This window comes from Rhipicephalus microplus, chromosome 1, assembly GCF_043290135.1.
Source record: "Rhipicephalus microplus isolate Deutch F79 chromosome 1, USDA_Rmic, whole genome shotgun sequence".
Taxonomy (NCBI): domain Eukaryota; kingdom Metazoa; phylum Arthropoda; class Arachnida; order Ixodida; family Ixodidae; genus Rhipicephalus; species Rhipicephalus microplus.
The window spans coordinates 122,136,482-122,142,360 of record NC_134700.1 but is presented as its reverse complement, the minus strand read 5'-3'; the positions used below and the strand labels follow the sequence as shown (position 1 = coordinate 122,142,360).

Genomic DNA, 5,879 nt, shown 5'->3' with positions numbered 1-5,879 from the left:
CGTAATATGTGGATCATGTTGCAGCAGAAGCACTTCGAACGCTTCAGTTTTATTCACAAAACTTCGGGTAATAATATTTAGTAGCCTTAACTGTTTTTTACATAGTGCTGGAATAGGTCACGAGTGCGGCTTGGAAGATTGACAGGCTCCTGCTTTTACTCGCCTGTTTTGCAATTCATCCCAACAAAATGTATCTTTATCTACTATAAGCCTGTCGTGTACTAAGAATCCATTTTTTCCTTGTCGCTTGTCGTTCTTAGCACTGTCCCACAGCATTTTTCGTTTCTTGAATGTCAACTGAGAATAATCATTCTGAATAGATACCGTCGATTCTTTAAGTTTTTTGGCATTTTCTAATATTACTTTCTTTTCAATAAAATTTGAACGTAAAGGTTGATAGGCCTTTTACCAGTTTGTTTTCCTAGTCGCTGTATGCGTCCGATGGAATCACATTTCACACCAAGCTTTTCTGTGAATATTTTCTTAACCACTTTTTCCCTCAGGGTTGCATCAGTTTCATTAGGGCACTCGGGAATACCGTGAATAATCAAATTTGACCGTCTTATATGGTTTTCGAAGTAGGTAAGCTTTTTCTTTCGAAAGCTTACAATACGTTCCAGTGATTGTAACGTATTTCCCACCTTTTCACTGGGAATGCTGCGTTCTTGGGAATCCTTTTGTGCCGTAATGAAATCATGTACCACATTTTTCAATTCAATAAACTGTTTCTTTATTTCAAGCACATCATCGTGAATTTTCACTGGGCCGTTGAGCACTTCTTCATATAGTTCTTTCTGGGTGGGGCCAGGGTTTGTTTCCCCGTCACCGCATAAAATCAACCGACAAGCACGAAACCCTCATATGCTATATTCTGACAACGCCGAGGGCACGGCAAGACCAAAATACAGCGATAATCACTACGAAACGAACCCACGTTGGAACTAACCTGCATGAAGCAGAACATAGACGTAAGTGCCATGGTCCCGCCGTGTCCGCCGTGCCCACGAGGGTCGAAGGCTTGCGGTGATCCTTTTATAGCGATGTCGAGCGATGAAGTGCATCTGCGCTGTGCACCGGTAGCTCCCCTTAGGCGGCCTCCTGTGCTGTGCGCTGTAAATTGCGCTGTCGTGCTAGCCGTGTCATTCAGTGATAATGGCTCCATGCGATGACGCATTGGCATCCATTGGTCCGCATCGCTGATACACAGTTTGCTGATTCGCAGACGGCCGGCTGTTGGGAATATGGCGAATCCGAGAATGCCCTGCATGAGGCAGAACATAGACGTAAGTGCCATGGTCGCGCAGGGTCCGCCGTGCCCACAGATAGATAGATAGATAGATAGATAGATAGATAGATAGATAGATAGATAGATAGATAGATAGATAGATAGATAGATAGATAGATAGATAGATAGATAGATACCCTAAAGTCGCCAAAGTTTGCTAAGAAATGCTTCGCATTTAATACAAAGCACGTACAACACTGTCTTGGTTATCCTTGGCTTAAGCGTTTTTTTTTCTTTTTAATCGTGAAAGCACACCAACAATATAAATTTCACAAGCTTCTCGAATAGCACTTTCTTTTAAAACAAGTCTGGCTTTCAACTGCATCCCGAGTCCCTGACGTTCAAATTTTCTCTTCACAGGCTTACGCAAGATATCGTGACGTTAATAGCAATGGCTGCTCCACACTTAAAGCGCCACGGCGGTGATAGAAATGAGGACCCTAGCTAGTAGGCGCTAGTGGTGGATACGGCCCCTGGATGAACTCCTATGCTGTCAGTGACCACCCCCCACCCATTCTAATGAAGAAATCCTGGCAGCCCATCTATGGGTTGGTGACACACAAGCGGCCTCTTTGAATGTTTTGCTGACGCACAAGTGTCTATTTCGGAACTTTTGTTACCTGACATGGTCTTTACTAGCCAAGCTGCCACGGGAAGTCGCCAGGGCTGCTACTGTGGTGGCCTGACATAAATAAAGTGTTGAGGTTGGTAGGTGCGGCATATGAAATGGATATTAATATCAAAATAACATACCTTGTCAGTAGACGTCCGTGCTTTGGGTGTTATAAAATGTTTCACTTTGGAACCTCTTATAATGTTTAGATATCTTCTTTTGTACCTGTGCTTCAACTCTACCCGCAATATATTGTCGATTGTGTTCAATGTTTTCCAGCAGTTTCACTGTCGTTTGCCCAAGCTTCAGCCCTAATTAATTTTAGAATTTCCTTTCGTATGATATTTACAATCAATGAATACAATAACAATTTCTCATTCCACCATCAGAATTTTTAACCTAAACAAAGACTAAGATTCAATTCCCGCTAACGCAACACTTGTACCGCGTTGCTTGAACGCGCTTTTCGGTCTATTTAAATCGCAAATAGTAGTCGTGACCATATGAGGATTCCCGCTGTCACCCTGCTTGTGATTCACAACAAAGGACGCTGAAAAGTTTTCATGAGAGGGTTCAACGATGAAGAGAGCTTGCTGCTTCAGTGTTGAGCGTTTCAGTATATCAGTTCGATTTATGCACTTTTAGCAGATAATTGTATGGGTTGCTTCGAAATTTAGACTTGCAGAAAACCTTCTTTGCCCTTGGTATATAAAAATATTGACAACCATGACAAACAAAAGCTAAAACGAAGGTAGGAGCTGATTGTGTTCAAACCCATGCGTGCGAAAACGATGTGTGAATATGAAAGCGCACAGTATCTTCGAATTGCCTGAGCTTACACATGACAGTTTCATATACACAGTTGAGTCTATAGAACCACATTGAAATTTGCACATAAACTTTTTTCTTTTTCTAGACAAACGTACCGTAAGCACGAGGGGACGGGTGCGTTTTAACCCACTAATTACTTTCGAAAAAAAAATAGCTTCGAGTCACAAAAGGTGCTCTTTACAAATGTTCGAATGCGCAAAATATCCCTTCCCGAATCGCAAAAAAATAAAAAAATTGATAGATCGCACGTATCTTCGCAGTCGATGTTATGCGTCGCCTGCGCATGGAAAGTGACTGTGTTTTAATATCTTTATTGACTAGAACGTCATGATGTGGTGCTAAATATACAAGCACAAGTGCATGAACATGAATAGCATAGGAAAAAACGTGCGCCCTCCGTGAAATGACCGCAGCGCTAGTGCCCTAGCAGAGTAAAGATCATTCATGCTTGTTGCGCTAAAAATGCTGTCATATTTGATCAAACTTGAGCTTTTTTCATCCTTAATCTAAGCTAAGTTCAACTTTTTTAACAGGGCTACGTATATTAGCGGGTCATTAGTGTTTCTTCAAATGGCTCCTTAAAATATGCAAGAAGCAAACAGTGATCTTACACCGTCGTCTGCACCTAACCAGAATAACACAAGACGTCGCGATGGGCGCTGACCGAGTGCGACCCGTTGTCTGGCATACTTACCTGGTGTCGGGGTGACCGTGGTCAAGATGGCGGTGCCCCCAGGGAGAGGCGCGGGCATTGCACTGCGCTCGTGCTGACCCCTGCCACTACCCCAAACTGGGGCAGATGGGGCATGCAATTTTGGTAGTGGGGGACTGCGGTCGCGCTCTCCCCCTTTTTTACAATCCACAGGAAGATCTATATACCCGTTGAAACACTTGCGCGGCGGAGGATAGTGCAAGCTACTGAGAACCGGTTTCTCCGATATGGCTTTGTAGGTGTCATTTTCTTGCTTTAAGTGAGAACTACTCAAAGCTCTTACAACATACCTCCCCATGGCTGCATCTGGAGAAATAAATGGACAGTTTGCCATACTCTGCGGCTTTCCTGTAAGGCTTGCTTACCAACCAAAAACGCTTGTTCACAGACTGCCTTTTTCGCTCATTGTGCAGCAAAGGCACACGAGCACAAGAAATTCTCCTCTCTCTAAAGTCCAGCGAAGGCACGCAACCACGCGAATACAACAATATTAGCGAGAAAAGCAGTCTGTAAACGAGAAGTTTTCGTTGGAAAACAAGCCATACAAGCAAACAACCTAGCAGATTATTGGAAACTGTCCATTGGGCAGAGGAGTTTAGTAACACGCCACGAGTAGGGTATCTTGGCTCAAGTTAGCGTATAATCAGTCATTCTTTTCTTGTCTTCGTGCCACTTTCTTTGGTTCCGTTCTGACCTTCTAAGCCCTGACCGAAAGCACGCGAATTCTTAGAGACAATGACGAGCGAAGGATTTGCTTTCGTGGAGGCCTATGCATCACCGCCACTTGTCGCGTCACGCGTTTCTGGAGAACTAGTAAAGATCACCTGTCAGCCTAAATCCCGCGTGGCGCTTCCCGGCGATGTGGCTGCGCCCCTCTTCCTCGCTTCGGTTGCAGTTGGCATGAATGCTTATTATTCGCGCACACTTCGAAGAATGCAAGGTATCACCCACCTTTTTTTACATTAGCATCTCACGTGGAGAGTGAGAGAGTGGCCTATTTTGTAAATTATCTCGTTAACGAAGGTTTGTTTTGCTTTCTCTATCTTAGCTTATAGCAAATCGGGCCGCTTGCTTCAATGCAAAATTGGCATGCGAAATGCACTGTAGCCGTCGTAGCGTGCGCTTCTTTGTAGCCTGTCGCAGTTAACCCGAAAATTGCAAAAACAACAGGGCCGCGAAATTCTTTTATGGGTCACTTGTGCCACACTAGAGAGTATCAAACTTCGCATATTGACATCGACCAACTTTTAAACTTCTATTGAAAATATATGGGTATGCACGGTATAGCTTTCATTCGAAGAACAAAAAAATAATAGGGGGTCTAAAGCTTCGCCTTTAGGAGTTGAACGCAATAGCGACATTCTGTGCTTAGTGGGTACTTCGAACACTTAGTGCATGAAATCTTTTCGAAATTGCTATGAACACACTACGTGGCCTTCAGAAAATAGGCAAAGTTGCGTGTGCGCCTTTTGCAAAGAGGTACCGGCTTTCAACGACGGGGCCATTATGATAATCACATATTTTGACGCCAGTTGGCCACGGACGCTTGTACCCCACAATAATATTGCAATATTCTATGTTAAATTGGGAAGCATGTATACGGGACGCATGTGTTTGTGAAGCAAGAGAGCTACTTTCAATGCATGTGCAAGCCGAAGTTCTTTTCACTATTTACACAAGCCGAGGCGTGGCCTTGTAGTAGAACATTCGCTCGGCAAACAAACGGCCCAGGACCGATCCCCACTTGAAGCAGAACAACGTTGATTCGGTCCCCACTGTGCTCCAGTAGTTTTTTATTATTTATTTGTATTTGAATTTTTCTCAATTATTCGGTCGCGCATAATACGATGATTTTTTTTTTAAATAATAACGCCGACGCCGGAGTTTCTGCGAAAGGAGCTGTTTGGTGCTATCGCGTTAATAACACTGCGGCCGACATGTGGTGGCAGCCGTCGCGAAGGAGCAAGTGTCGCGACAAAATCACGTGCATTCGGTTAGGGCGTTACTACAGGTACAAAACCAATGATGAACACAAGAGCATGTATGATAAATAATCAATAATTAACCTTAGACGTTAGCTGTGGGGTCGGCGATGAGTCACTAAGCGTCAATGTGGATGCATTACCGTTAGACGGTGTTTAACTGTCCAACCAATAATTGTATAAGCTCTCTTGTATGAATTTACAATAGGCACTAAACTGCTTCTGTATGATGACGTTTTATTTTCTTGTTATACGAATTCCTATGATGTAGGAATCAAGCATATTTTATTTTTTTTTCAGCAGAAACGTCGTGCAATGTCTACATTGGTGTTTTAAGTTATCCTGCGGAAAGTCTGAAAGAAATACCTCGCTCAAGGCATTGTAATCCGTCACAAGATTGATTAGAAAACGCGAGGTGCGTGTGTCAGGAACACGGAAAAGATTAGGTATCGACTA

The 5,879-nt window shown here is 43.5% G+C and overlaps 1 non-coding gene across 1 annotated transcript; it reads left to right on the top strand.

The window, feature by feature from the left end:
- The first annotated feature begins 3,415 nt into the window (after positions 1-3,415).
- LOC119178818 (U1 spliceosomal RNA) lies at positions 3,416-3,578 on the top strand. Its single transcript, XR_005110787.2, has one exon. It is a non-coding gene; the product is annotated as a U1 spliceosomal RNA (small nuclear RNA).
- The last annotated feature ends 2,301 nt before the right edge of the window (positions 3,579-5,879 follow it).